The sequence below is a fragment of the Dipodomys ordii genome, unplaced genomic scaffold (genome assembly GCF_000151885.1).
Source record: "Dipodomys ordii isolate 6190 unplaced genomic scaffold, Dord_2.0 Scaffold46, whole genome shotgun sequence".
Lineage (NCBI taxonomy): Eukaryota > Metazoa > Chordata > Mammalia > Rodentia > Heteromyidae > Dipodomys > Dipodomys ordii.
Window position 1 is genome coordinate 9,908,344 of NW_012267262.1, and position 16,133 is coordinate 9,924,476.

The window sequence follows — 16,133 nt, forward strand, 5'->3', positions numbered from 1 at the left end:
TTATTTATTTATTTACTTACTTATTTATTTTGGTCATGGGGCTTGAACTCTGGGCCTGGGTGCTGTCCCTCAGCTCTTTAGATCAAATCTAGCGCTCTACCACTTAAGTCACAGCACCAATTCCGGTTTTCTGGTGGTTTATTGGAGACAAGAGTCTCATGGACTTTCCTGCCTGTGCTAGCTTTGAACCTACATCCTCAGATCTCAGCCTCCTGAATAGCTAGGATTACAGGTGTGAGCCACCAGCATGCAGCATATGTATAAATCTTAAAGTACAAGCAAAAACTGATGTATATGACATGTATGCATGCATGCATGTATGTATGTACACGTGTGTGTGTGTGTGTGTGTGTGTGTGTGTGTGTGTGTGTGCAGTTACACATACTTGGACTTAAAACTCTGGGCCTAAGAGCTGTCTCTTAGCTTTATTGATCAAGGCTGGTGCTCTACTACTTAAGTCACACTTCTACATCTGGCTTTTTGGTGATTAATTGAAGATAAAAGACTAGGATTTTCCTACCTGGGTTGGCTTTGAACTCTGAGACCTCAGCCTCCTTTGTAGCTAGAATTACAGGCATGAACCACCAGAGTCAAACAAATAGTATTTTTTAATTGAAATAAAGGAAAAGAGTTCAAGAACTTGTGGTAGAGTCCCTATCTAGAAAGTATAAAGCTCTGAATTCAAATACCAGTACCATAAAAGACAGAGAGAGGAAGAAGGGGAGGGAGAGAGAGGAGAACAAAACAGTAGAGGGGAAAAGAAGAAAACACAAAAAAATCTGATAGCTTTGCTACATCTACCTTCTTCGGACAAGGAAAAAGTAGACTTTAATATTACTGAGATTTTTATGATTTTAAAATTCAACAATACTTAGTCAAAATACTTTCACAATAAAGATAAAGAAGAAGCAACTAAAAACATATGTCCATTTCAAACCTTAAGTGCAAGTTATTTTGACAAGTAGAGAACAAAGACTCATTGAGATATAGATAATGAATAATATACTGTATTCATCAGATAAATAATTGGCTCTCACATAGCAGACACTCCATCAAAGTAATTCAAATTTCAGCCACTTCAAAATCAACTTCAGGGCTGCTTGTGAATTGTTCCAATCTACAAATGTTAGTTAAATCTACTGCAATATTGTACACTGGTTATTTTTTATTTTGCAGAACTGAAAATTAAGGGCACTCTGATCCTCATAATCTGTGAAGATTTTTTGAAACTTCTTTATTCCTTTCCTACAGGTAATCAATGACATCTAAGTATTCACTGCTGTAAACCCAACTAGTATTGAAATAACCTAACTGAATATCAACCAAAATTCAAAATCTTGACTGTCATATTCCCATCACAGAGCTAATGAATGAGAATCTGTGTGAGTAGTCAGTTTTAATAAATTCTCAGAAGGAACCCCTAGGAAGTTCTTTGTGCTAAATTTTGAGATCATAGAACCACTCTCAACGTTTTCAAAAGTTTAAAAAGATAAGTATTCATTATTCTAAACTAAATATCACCCTTGTAACAATTCTATGAATTCTTCAATTTGATTTCATAATGCTAATATTTCAATGTATTATATTAATCCAGTTTTGTTTTCTAAAGTTTACTTTTACATATCTAAAAAATCAATACTCTATAAAGCATTAGCAGTTGAACCTTTAAATACAAGCAAATACCAGCTTTGAAACCAAAAAAAAAAAACAAAATTAATACCATTTATCTACGAATAATCTCCTAATTCCTATAAAGTCCATTTAGTTCACACAATGTAAGTCAGATGGGCAAGAGAGAAGGATATTATTTCAAATAAAAGAAATATCATTTAGCATCATCATAGACTAGTTGTCACTGTTGCCAATCTGAAGTCATGCAAGCACTTTAGAGAGATTCTAAGTCTATAAACTACCAAAAATAAAACAAAACTAAACCCCACAAGTTGACAAAGGGTGAACTAATTCAGCAATGATACTCACTAGACACTATGCTGAAAATGAACTATACAATTTGGGGGAAGGGATGTAAGGAGGAAAAAACTGGGAGAAAAAGAGGGAAGTGGTGATACTGTTCAAAAAGAAATGCACTCATTACCCAACTTATGTAATGTAACCCCTTCCCTTTACATCACCTTTACAATAAAAATTAGGGAAAAAACCCACAAGTTTATCATCTCTTAAATACTCAAAAATTTCTGACTTTTACTTTGCTATATTGTTGCACTGAGATTCTATCTTTAAAAAAAACCTAATTTCTCTTATATTCCAATTCATTTCCAGAAATACCTCAACTCTTTTTGGCTTCATTGTAATCATTTGTTCTGAAAATTAGTCTCTACCACTGTAAGATGAGTCAAATTTCTTCCAAGTTAGCCACAAAACATTCAATCCAAAGAACCTACATCCATAGGAAAAGTATATACATCATTGAGAAGACCTTACATATTTATTTTGAATTTAGTTAAAGGGTTTATTTGGGAGTTGCTAAAAGAAATATCAATGCATTTTACAAAAATTAAGAATGATACCTAACATGAAGGAAAACACTGACTCTCAGAAGCCACTTTTAATAGATATAAAAAGTATAAACACTGAGGATGTTTAATAAAAGCTTCTGGACAAATTTTGCTTTGAAAGGAAAGGTGCTTGATAAACAATTATATGCCATCACTAATTACTCTAGAAAATAATCCTACAACAATAAACTATCTGGCTAGGAAAAATTGAAATTATGCAGAAACAAATATTTTAGACGTGAAATACAAATAATTACAATCATGAGGCTAAGAAAAAGATTTCCATCCATTTATTTCATCATGATAAAAATACAACATTCAGTAATGATCAAATATTTTATTTACTTTTTAAATAGTAAAAATATGCGAGGCTAAATAAATCCTTTATAAATTAATTCAACAATATCTAGTAGAAATATTGTTAAGCTGATTCATTTAAAATGTAGCAAAAATGAAGAAAATACATTTTGTACTACAATAGCTTAGAACTAGTTAAACCAAACCCTTAAGAGTAACAAGTTTACTAGAAAGATCTGATGGGAATAAAAAAATAGCTCTACTATAATTTATTATATTCTGCTTGCTGATTTTTTAATGAAGGCTTTATATAGTGAATACAGGGTCCTATATGTAAACAGATACCAAGGGTACATTAGTATATCATGTAAATCCAGATGATTACATTTTATTCCTACAATTTTATAAAAATATTTTGGTAAACTACATTCAGTTAAAAGTTTTAAAGTTTTAAAACATTCAGACTGAGGCTTTATAATGTATTTTAATACATGATTACTAAATCTAAAAGCACCATAATATAAAATCAAATTCTATGAATATTTTTAAATTAAGTACTCTAGGATCATAACACTGACAACACTAATTATCTTTTCTAGCCTTGGCAGTTATGTTGCATACTGTTTGGGTGACTGATGGGATAATTTCACTTCATTTTCTCTCGTTTATTCTGGATCGTGTAAGAGAAGAATATTAAAATAATTAACACCTCTAAACAAAGTACTTGATAAAGTTTTAGGATGAAACAAAATGCTAAAATAACTAATGCAGTTATTCTAAAGAAAATAACATTTTTCTTTAACGTGTTCTGGAAAAACAACTTGATTGAGGATCACTGGTTTTTACAAATAAATCATGAAGTATTAGGAATTACTATAGTTAGATTTGATGTAAAGATCATATCTTTTCACAAAGACCCCTTTTATCAGCAGTTCAAGCTAACATTGCCTTAATTATCAAAATATTCTGTCAATAGATTTTTATGTTGCTAAGTGTTTTATGAAGCAAAAAGGGTTCAGAAGAAGCAACTGAAGAAACCAAAAGTAGGTAAAATATATGACAAACAAATAATTTCAGTTTCCTATACTTATAGAAATTTTGAACACTTCAACAATTGTCCTATATCTAAGAGATATATTTATATTTATATGTAAAATCAAATCTGCATCTTTACCAATAGCAAACACTTTATCTGTCAACTAGAAAAAAAGTGAGACCATTAATCACCTTTTCTATTTGAACAATCTAATAAATATTGAAAAATAGTTTAGTTTGCACATGTCTCATAATTCTTAAGCTACGTAGCTTAGAATAAGGTTACATATTATAAATAATAATTAGTATATTCTTTGCCTTGATCACCTGATTTTTGTTGTTGTTGTTTATAAAATTAATCACAGTTAGCAGGGCAGAAATCGCTTTGAGCTTCATGAATGACATCCAAGAGATGGGAAAGGATTAGTTCTCAGTTGCTGCCAGTTACAGCGCCAGGTGGCTTTTTCTGCAGTGAAGGTGTTACCGATAATCCCATTACACTGGTACTAAATCTTGCAGACATCAAAATTATCACCGAGGTTCCTTTTCATCCCATCCTTTCCAAATGACTGGAAGTCGCTTCACCTGAAAGAAGTCAAATCCACATGCAGCTGCTGTTTTAGCAGGCAGCAAACTCCCTGAGAATGCCAGTCATGATTCAATTTTGCTGTGCTGGTGGCCCCCTATTCCCTGTCCAATAATACATCTGTTAAAAAATCCTACAGCTACAAATCAAGTTTAATCCTACCAGGGACCTCATGTTGGTCTTGTCTTCCAAAAAGGCAGCAGGTTCTGCTGTCTATCTCCGCTAGTGTCTAGGGAATACCCTTTAAATCCCAGCCCTACTTAGAAGAATAAGCTAAGGATCACAAAACATGACCTCAAAAACCCTGATATGACTATATTCTGACCCAGAGGCATTCATTCTAGGTGAAGATTAGAACTTTGCATAATAAGATTACACAGCAAGTGAATGATATCAAGGGACTATCCATATGCAGCCGCCTGGTTTTGTATAGACAGCCTGTGCTGTGCAATATGCAGCGCAGACGAAAAAAAGCTTGGTCTTTCTAGCTGAAATAAAATAGATTCACATAAATTAGTTGGCCATTTCCAGATTCCTAAATCCCCTATTACATGTTTTATTGACAGCTCCTGTGAGGATAGCACAAATGTTATTCCTTTTTATTCTGTGCTTCTGTAACAATCATGCTCTGTAATTGAAATGTACATAGATTATGTCTAGAAATTAACATCTTGTTTGCTGTAATCTTGGATTACAATTGACTGTGTACATAATAAAATTAGGAAATCAATGGATGGATTTATCATCTCTAAGAAACTCTAGGTATTGTTTAAAGAGGAGTTTAACAATTGGTGACAACATTTTAAATGAAGAAGTCAAAAGGACCAGTCAATAAAAATTAACTGAGTCAAAGATTACAACAGGCACTAATACCTACATGAAAAGGTAGATGGCATGAAAATTAGATCATCTCTAAAAATTTAGAAAGCATAAAAATCTCAGATCTCTTGGGTATGCAGTTTTCTCTAAATCATATTCCAGCAAAGGTCATTTACACATGACAAGTCCTGTGGGTTATTCTTTAAAAAATAAATAAATAAATAAAAGGAGGGAAGGGAATACCTGCAGTATTTAATATAAATTTAATTATTTTATAACCATACTTCAAAACTCACAGTTCTAATTCAAGATTTTTATCATGCCTATGTTTTTTTTAATATTTCAGTGAAGTAACAAAGTATATAGAGTATTTTAAATGTAATAAATTCTAGATATATTTAATTATTTTTGTTCCTTTTATAATTTTCTTCACCTAGAGCAATACTAGCTATTAGCAAAGTTAAACAAAAAAGTTTCATATACATTTGCACAAATACCTGTTCAAAAATTCTAATTACTTTAAGAATTGTCAGCTTCAGTTTTTAAAAAACATACCAAGACTTGCTATAAGGTTCTTGTCAAACTAAACTCCTCAGTGTACTAAAAATGAGGCATATTTGACAAGTTTTATTTGCTCAAATTTCTGAAAAAATAATCCACATCTATTATACCAGCCACTATCTAATCATCAACCCACTAACTTCAAGCATATCTGCAGTGTCTGATAGGTACTTGGAAGTCAGATGAAATAATCTTTATTTTGTGTAATATATATATATATATAGAGAGAGAGAGAGAGAAAAGAGAGAGAGAGAGAGGGAGAGAGAGAGAGTCAAAAACCAATGGTATCAGTGACGGAGCTACAAAAATGCACTAAGCAAGTTCACTTACATAGCATGTGAGTTTTCTTTGGTTACTAGGAGTACAATATGATTTTTAAAAAATGAGAAATGCAAGACAATACATGTTTCAGTCACAGATCTTGTTATGGTTGCTTAAGACTTTATGGAGTTTACAAGTCCGGGAAAGTACACATTAAAACCACTGTTAGGTTCTGACTAATTGAAATATGACTAGTTCAAACTGAGATTCACTGTGAGCATAAAATACACACTAGACTTGTGAAGATAATATAAAGAATGAGAGTTGAATATTTTAGTAATAATTTCATACTGATACATGTTGAAAAGATAACATTTGAGCTATAACTGGTTTTAAAAAAAGTAATTCATATTACATTTCCATTGTGCAGCACTGCTATAGAGTCACATATGTGAAATAGTATGCTTGTAAGGTAAATGAAATTGTAAGCTAAATAATACAAGTACAAAAGACAAGGATTATGAAGAATAAGCAGTCCTGTATAAATCTGATAGTAAAGACATTAGAAGATTCTGACAATTTTGACTTTTTAAAAATAGTTCAGCTTAATGAGAATAGAAGAGCTTCCAAATTACTATCACATACCAAAAAAGAATGATGTACTACAGTGATTAAAAAAAAAAAGCTCCAATCCAGTAAATTTAAGTTTAAATTTTTATTGTCCTCCTGGACAATTTCTGTGTGTTACACCTGAGTGCTACAGATACAGCAACTTCAATAAATATGTCTGGGTTTAAAAAGGGCCATATTTCTTTCCTATGGTGCTATGTAAATTGCTTACATTTAAAAATTTTAGGTGCATTGAAGTATTAACTATAGAGGTTTTTTAGCAGTTAGAATATTTTGGAATATTAAAATAAGGAATAATTTTATAAATTATTAGTAAGCTGCTTTTCCATAGGTCTTTTCACCACATCCATCAATAAGCTTTTCTAACGGTCTTTAATAAAAATGGCTTTACACAAATAAAACTGAAAACTAATTAAAAATAATGTTACATGTACTTAATTTAATTCAAGAAATCATCTAGAATGAATCCTGTTAACTGATACAACTAAAATACATTCATACTTGTTATACATTCAGATATAATTTTAATTTAAAAAATAAGGTTATATAAAAGTAGCTTTTTCATAATTATCCTTTTATAATCCTTTTCTAAAACATTACAAGTGAAATTTGAGTATCCATGATGGGATAAATTTAAATAAATTACTGCCTAGTCATACCACCTTTTCTTCTACTCTTTTAAAATTATATGTTCATTCTTCATTGACTTGCAAGTACCAGACATTTACACACACACACACACACACACACACACACACACACACACATACACACACACACACACACACAAAAAAACAAAATAATAATTACAAAAAAACTTTGTGACTATCAGTAGATGAGTGCAATGATATTCAGTAAGTTAATCTCCAGACATCCAAATTCATGAATAAAAATTCATCAGTTTTAAATACACTGAGCCTATTAAGCAAGAACAAAAGCATATGCACAAAGAGCTTTTAATATATTTCAAAGCCCACAAGAGCCGTGGTCTCATTAAAATTATAAATTACACAAACATGGAATGAAGATTCAAACTTCAGTGCAGCTAAGCAGATTACAGAAAACCCCGCGTTCCATATGATAACACACCATGGCCCTCCCAGATGGGGGCTTGGAACAAAAAGGCCATCACCACAGCTAGGGAAAACCTCCTTGTGATCTCTGGTTTCTGTTCAGCAGATGACAGCCAAATAATATGTTGATTATTCTGTTTGTGCTGCTAAGCTTGTAAGATGGAATAAAAGCGATATGATCTATTGTGAACCCAATGCTAATGTGTTGTTCCACTCATAAATAATATAGTGAATTTATTTTGAAACTATCTTTTATCTGAATATCAGTTTTTAAATGCATGAATTAAAATAAAAGCTGGGATAAAATAATAGTTAATTTGATGCTTCAAAGTAGAAATATGTACTTGATAAGTGAAAAATATCTAAATGCTTAGTGAAGAGTCAAATATAATCACCTTTCTATAATTTAATTTTAAAAAGGCAATTACTCTCTTATAAATACAATATAAAACTATAATATATTAGACGTAAACTCAATAATATACATTATTGAAAGATGAAACTAAAACACTGAGTATTTAAAAACCTGTTTTTTATAGAATAAGTGTATAACCAGAACATATAGTTAATATTACTAGGAAAAAAGTATAATTGCTTTAAAAAGTATAAAAAGTTGTTTAAAATGCATAAATATTTATTACCTGCGCACAAGGGGAAATCAAAAGAAATCTTACTTAAAACAACTTACAAAAAACTTATAAAATAAATTTTAAGTATGAGAGCCAATGCTATACTGCTTTGGTGCCAAAAAGTTAAAACCTAATTTTCTTTCAATGAACAAATTGTATATGATATAATATACAAATTATCAGAATGGACTATTCCCAAGTGATATAGTTAGGACTGTGTCTGTGAAAACTTCAAAAACTATGTGCTTCATAGACAAAAATACTTATGAATATTACAGTGTTGAAAAAAACCCAAAACTAGTACATTTATTTTCCCAACCAGAAATTCCTCTCAGAACTATTTAGCAGATTCTCATTAAGGACAAATTGACACACAAAATAATATACCTTAAAGATTCACATGAGACAAATATGGATAAATACATTATTTTCTTAATAGAAAGTACATATTCATGGTAGATATAATTCTATCTGCTTTTGCTCTGTCTCTAGATATAGCTTGAGTTCCAAAAGCTCTTGCGATTGAGTAGTCAAAAGGTAAAATAGTCAAAAGGTAAAACATTTTATCAGGGTGACGAAAGCTTGTATTCTTAGCACCCAAAAGACAGAGCAGAGATAGGATGATTGTGCATTTGAGATCAGTCTGGACTACATAGTGACACTCAATCTTTAAATAAATAAAGCATCAAATAATTAGCAAAAAAAAATACTTGGAAAGGAAAACTTAGAATATAAAACAGCCTTAGAATAAACATTTCTTAACAAGAAAAAACAATAAGCAAACGATAAACTAGACCAACTTAAAATAATAAACTTCTATCCTCACAGGATGAATAAAAAAGTAAAAAGACAAATATGAGAAACTGTTATAATATCTATATTTAAAGACTCATATTCTGAATATACAAAGAATTTCTACAGATCAAACAAAAAGACTGCCCAACAGAAAAATGTGTAAAATACGGACACAGGCACGTCACAAGAGTATCAACCAAACAGCCAGAATGTACAGGAGAAAATGCTCGCCTTCATTAATTATCAGAGAACTATAAATTAAAGCCATAATGGTTTAATATATAATACCCATTAGAGTATGCAAAATGAAAAAGACAAGGAGAAAAAAACAAACACTAATGAATGTGTGGTGCAAAAACAGTTCTTACATACTGTAACTGTCAACTGGCATAACTACTTTAGAAAACTGGCATTATTCATCAAAGCTGACACAAACATATTTGAGATCAAGTCATATTTTTTTTCAGTCGTGGGGCTTGAGCTCTGGGCCTGGGCACTGTCCCTCAGCTCTTCAGCTCAAGACTAGTGCTCTACCACTTGAGCCACAGAGCCAATTCCAGATTTTTGTGCTTATGTGGTGCTGAGGAATCGAACCCAGGGCCTCATGCATGCAAGGCAAGCACTCTACCACTGAGGCCAAGATCAAGTCATTTTACTTAGACACACCACAAAAGAACACACCTAATAAATACATACTAGAGTAGAAGCCTTATATGGAAACTACTCAAATCTCTATTAATATAGATTAATGCTTGAGGTGTTCACACACTAGAATGCAGCAATGAAAAATAAAGTTTAACAACCTACACGAATCTGGTAAGACTCAAAACATTTTGTTGAAAGGGATTTTAGAAAAAATAAACTATACTATAGGTTATGTAGCACTTCGTGTGTGTATATATACACATACACACAATAGTGTACATACACTTGTGTGCATATGTGTATGTCTATATATAAATATAACAAATTCAACACATACACACACACACAGTAAAATAGTCTTCACTATTAAAAATCAAGGTAGTACATATCCTTGTGGAAGGAGAAGCAAGAACATGGAGATATCCTAAATGCCAATAATGTTCTTTAACATTTATGGATACTAGTTTCAGGGGTGTATTTAGTATGTAAAAAACTAAGCTATTCACTTAAACCTGAGTATTCTTCTGCATATAAAAGATAGTGTTGGGGCTGGGAAAGTGGCTCAGTGGTAGAGCGCTTGCCTTGCATGCTCAAAGCCCTGGGTTCGATTCCTCAGCACCACATAAGCAAAAAGAAAAAAGCCGGAAGTGGCACTGTGGCTCAAGTGGTAGAGTGCTAGCCTTGAGCTGAAGAGCCCTGGGTTCGATTCCTCAGCACCACATAAGCAAAAAGAAAAAAGCCGGAAGTGGCACTGTGGCTCAAGTGGTAGAGTGCTAGCCTTGAGCTGAAGAGCTGAGGGACAGCGCCCAGGCCCAGAGTTCAGGTCCCACGACCGGACCCAAAAAAAAAAAAAAAAGATAGTGTTGAACACAAAAACATAAATATTTTTTAAAGTGGTCAAAATTCATGACATAAGAAATTTAGGAAATGACATGTAAATATAAACTAGAAAACAGGGCTGTTTTTCCTCCGTGCTTTCTTTCTTGCTTGCTTGCTTGCTTTCTTTCTTGCTTGCTTGCTTGCTTTCTCTTTCTTTCCTTCTTTCCTTCTTTCTTTCTCTCCTTCCTTCTTTCCTTCCTTCCTTATTTCCATTTTCTTACTTTCTCAATTTCTTCTCTTTTTATGGAAGGTTTGAAACCAGGGCCTCTACTTGTTAAGCAAGCACTCTACCACTTGTGTCACAAGTCCCAGCCCTTTTTGGTTCGGTATTTTTCAAATAAAGCCTTTTTGTTTATGCCCAGACATAGGACTCCATCCTATTTACACTTTCTCTAGAGCTGGGAATGGTGATACATGCCACTAATCCCAGCTTGTTGTTGGTTGAGATAGGAGCTGGAGAATTTTTTACCAGGTCTAGTCTTGACCAGCAGTCTCCATATCTCTACCTTCTAGTTAGCTAGGATTGCACACTTAAATCACAGCATTTAGTTAAGTGCTTTCATAATAGCTACTTTAGCAATCAAAATTTCAAATGCATAGTGGAGGCTCATAAATAGATGAGCAATAGTCATTTGTGCTATCTCTGCGGACTATAGTCTGCTGTCCAGACCAGCTAAAAACCTCAAGGTAAACTCGAAAAAGTTACTATACATTCTTATGCCCTTAATTAATAGGTAAGATAAAATTGGACTTAAACTCTCCCCTAAGTAATGTATAATGTCAAGCAACTGTTTGATTTGAAATAGAAGTTAATAGGACTCACTGACAACAAAGGCAAAAACTGCCTAGGAAAGACCAAACAAAACAAACAAGGGGAAAAAAAATCACAAATAGCACCCAAGATACATTTACCTCTCTAGGACTAAGGGGAAAACATTCTAACTCAGCATAACTGTGAGGAAATAACTTCATTTTAGTTCTGTACGATAATTCATGTTCACAATGACAACAATGAACCATTTATTAAAAAATACTAAAATTCTAGTTTAAGAAAACAGAATATAAATTTTATATTGTAGAAAAATAGTGATATAAAACATTTGGAACACAAAACGGTAGGATCAGTTACAAAGAAAAATAACAAATGAGGAATATGCCACTTTATACCCAATACATAAACTAAATACTCAAAAGTGTCTCACTTCACATGAGCATATACAACAGTTGCCTTTTGGAAGATCAATGTGATGAGATGAGGTTCATTATCATTTTAGGGGCTTGTGCTAAGCCAGTCCTTGGTTAGTAGCCAAAAGAATATTTGATAATTTCTGAAAGCTATCTTGGCAAATATCCAAATAAATGACTGGACACACTCAAGAACTCTGCTTTCATTTTGTTTATTTTATGACTGCCAAGGAGACAGGTTGTTCTGGTTTCTAGCTCTAACTTGCTAAATATCCTTGTTAAGTGAATCAATCTCTCTAGCCTTCCTTAGTTTCTTCATAAGTAGAGTAAAGGAGCATGGCATTGTTAGTAAATAGAATGAGTATGCAAATAAAATGAAAGAAATGGTTATTTCATTAGGTCCCATATCTAAAACTACATTATATTTATATGTAGTCCATGTTAAACTATCTCAAAGTGTGTCATGTTACCATATACTCAAAACCTACAAAAAATAAATCTTTTCCAACATACACTTTTTGTTGCTAAATTTCTCAGTTATGTAAATTGCTGTCATTATCTAATTATGTGATTTTAAGTGTAATATTTTCTAAGCAAAAAATAAACCACTTGTCATCTGACAGATTAAAAAGTGATATAAAACCAGGATAATTTTGTGTTTGTGTGTGTGTGTGTGTGTGTCGGTCCTGGGGCCAGAACTCTGGGCCTGGACACTCTCCCTCAGCTCTTCAGCTCAAGGCTAGCACTCTACCACTTGAGCCACAGCACAACTTCCGGCTTTTTCTGCTTATGTGGTGTGAGGAATTGAACCCAGGGCCTCATGAATGCAAGGCAAGCACTCTACCACTTAGCCACCTTGCTAGCCCATAAAACCAGGGTAACTTTTAAAGAATGTTTATTTCAATGTCATGAAACTGAAGATGACTCCTAAAAAGTACAATATTGAACAAAAGAAGAAAATACATCAAATTTCATAAAGATTAAAAAAGCAAAATATAAACATACCCCTTAAAAATATTTATAAAACTGACAAAATCACATGCAGGTTATATATATTTACTGCAAAAGGCAGAATATTGGTAATCTATAAAAGGAACTAAACTGGATTGGGTAGTACACACCTGTATTTTCAGGACTGGGAAGCTGAGTTGGACTTAAGTCCAGGGGTTTGAGACTAGCTTGGAAAATGGGAAAATCCATTACAAAAGAGAGGAGAGGAAGAGGAGAGTTGGAGAAAGGAAAGCAGGAGAGAAGCAGAGAGAGAGACAGAGAGAGGAGTGAGGGATAGAGAAATAGAAGGAGGGATGGAGAGAGGGAGGTAAAGAAAGGAGAGGGAAGAGGGAGAGATGTTATTATCAAAGGTTTCTTGGATATCAATAGTATTCTTGGTTACATGGACATATGGTACATAATTATTATATAATTATTTGCTATGTTATATACATGTTTCTATATCATGATGTATCACATTGGTTTTTTAATATAAAGTTTAAATTGATAAATTTCTTATCTTCTTGTTGAAAATATTCCTCTAGTATAATTTTTTTGGTCTATATTTCTAATTTTATTGCAATATTTTAATAAAAAAGTTACTGTGCCTAATTCCACTCAGTATTAATTAAAAGTAGATTACACAGGTTTTTGCAATGACAAATAAATGACTTTAAAGAATATAAAATCAGTTATCCTGCTTGATCTTTGTTACTTTTGATACTTTCAATATTGATCTTGATATGGTTGCTATCTTTGATATTGATCTTGTTTCTGTTTGACACTGATATACTGTTTGATACTTTTTCTTTTTTTCAGAAAAATGTAATCTTATTTAAAAAAAAAACTAATCTAGGGGCTGGGAAGGTGGTTCAGCGGTAGAGTGCTTGCCTTGCACGCATGAGGCCCCGGGTTCGATTTTGCAGCACCAGATAAGCAGAAAAAGTCAGAAGTGGTGCTGAGGCTGAAGTGGTAGAACACTAGCCTTGAGCTGAAGAGCTAAGGGACAGTGCCCAGGCCCAGAGTTCAGGCCTCATGACCAGCAAAAAAAAAAAAAGTAAATTATATCCAGACAGCAATTTTCCTCAGGCTGCTGTCCAAAGAATGAAATATCAAATATCTCAGCTTGAAGTAGGATGATGCACATTTTTGTAATCTATTTGGGGAGCATTTGTGTGTATATATGAGAGTCCATCACAGGTCAGTCACACAGAACACATTTGAAATCTAACTCAACATCACTCTTTTTAAATACAGGGCACTGTGTATACTAGACAACATGATTTCTGAGTTACCACTACAGCTAAAAAACAAAAATTACACTAAAATACATAATATAACATATATAACATATAATATATAAATATATATATTGCAACACAGGTTGCCCAGTACAAATAGATGCAACATTGTAATCATTTCCAATATTGCCTTTTGAAAAATAAGAGCAGGAAATGGAAATTATTACAAGACACATTATCATTGCAATGTACATTACAAAAAGAATTCAATTTAGGAAATCCTAAAAGTGCTACTACTTATAGTATCCTTCATTGTATGGTTGCTATTATTACTATTAGATTCCAATGAACTGGAAAGAGATAATGAAATTTGGCAAAAAAAGATTATCTTCACACTCACAAAGTTCTAAATTATCAACATGTTGGCAACAGTAGGGCACTGATATAAAAATACAGTTGCTTTTATTGCATACTGTCTTTGTGTGTATGTGCATGTGTGCTTGTAGCCAAGGGTTTCCCTCTTCAACGGGTACATCTAAGTAGTACTTAGCTCATCTATTAAGTGCCAATTTTACAAAATTATATTGTGTCCAGCAGGGAGCAGCATTAACACAGTCATTTGAACATGAAATTGATGGAAGAAAAAGAAGGATAAAAGCTCACTTACCATAGGTATGTTCTAAAATACATTCAACTTTTAGAGTAGTCACAGGGTTTCCAGAAAAACAATCTAAAGCATGTCTCAGAGCAAATGCAGATGATCCATAGTTTTAGGATATCTAAAAGAGGAAACCAAAATTACATTATGTAAAGACATCTCTGATCAATGTTGATCTGAATTAATAGAAAATATGATTAAAGATTTCCCACTTAACTATTAAGTAGCATCTTACTGTTAGTAGGTCAATGAGACAAATTTGGATATTCAATGACTCTGTATTTTTTATCTTTTTTTTCCCTTCTTTTTCTCAGTTGTGGAGCTTGAACTCAGGGCCTGGACACTGTCCTTGAGCTCTTTTTATTCAAGGCTAGTGCTCTACCACTTTGAGCCACAACCTTCACTTCTGGCTTGTTGGTGGTTAAATGAACATAAGATTCTCACAGACATTCCTGCCTGGGCTGGCTTTAAACTGTAATCCTCAAATCTCAGCCTCCTGAGTAGCTAAGATTACACACATGATCTACCAGCTCTTGACAATACTGTATTTTTTTAAGTAAGATTTTTGGAGACAAGATCTAGTTCAGTAGCTTACTAGCCTTGGACTTATGATCCTCCTGTTTCAGCTTCTCCAGTGCTGGAATTAGAGTGACTGCTATCACATGCAGTTAAAACCCATCAAATATCTTCTATTTAAAGTAATAGAGAACATGTCAATATTCACTTCTACAGGTCAGCATGAATATATGAGGTTAACTTTAGAATGAAAACATAGTAGTTTAAAAGTGGTATAAAAGACTGATTAATCAGATATTTACTGAATATAAAGACTATACATGACACTGCAGAAAAATCTCATTACCAGATATAAGATAAAGATAATGATAAAGATTAAAGATAAATAATGTCTCATATTTGACATTGACTTGAATGTAAAGCCATCTTATACTTTTATGACTAAAGACAAAACGCTTTATTTAAAATAATGAGTTTTCGTATGTTGTGAGACAATCTCTTAACTATTAAAAATCTTTGAAGTTTGTTAAGAGATTAAACAACATGTTTATATTATCAATTTATAATAGAACTACTTAAAAAGAGGCTGTAGATGGTTGAATAGTGTTCTGCTACTATGTAACATAATGTATGCTTGGAACCATAGAACATGATTGTTATTAAAATAGCATTGCAATATAATTAAGGTAAGGATTAATATAAAGCATAGTAGACTGGGAGATCTTAAGACCAATAACAATGTCCTCATAAAAAAAGAAGAACACACAGAGATACAAAGAAGTGAAAATGAAGGAGATTGAAAACTAGAAGTTACACT

At 32.6% G+C, this 16,133-nt stretch overlaps 1 protein-coding gene across 3 annotated transcripts in view; it reads right to left on the reverse strand.

Moving 5' to 3' along the window:
• Immp1l (inner mitochondrial membrane peptidase subunit 1) overlaps positions 1-16,133 on the reverse strand; it is a 54,394-nt gene that overhangs the window by 28,281 nt on the left and 9,980 nt on the right. For 2 of the 3 annotated variants that reach the window (XM_013019653.1, XM_013019652.1), the window contains exon 2: positions 14,810-14,921. The gene's annotated coding sequence lies outside the window, so the exon portion shown is untranslated. Of the gene's footprint in view, positions 1-4,175; positions 4,434-14,809; positions 14,922-16,133 lie in introns of all 3 variants that reach the window. The other variant, XM_013019654.1, reaches the window with a different exon arrangement.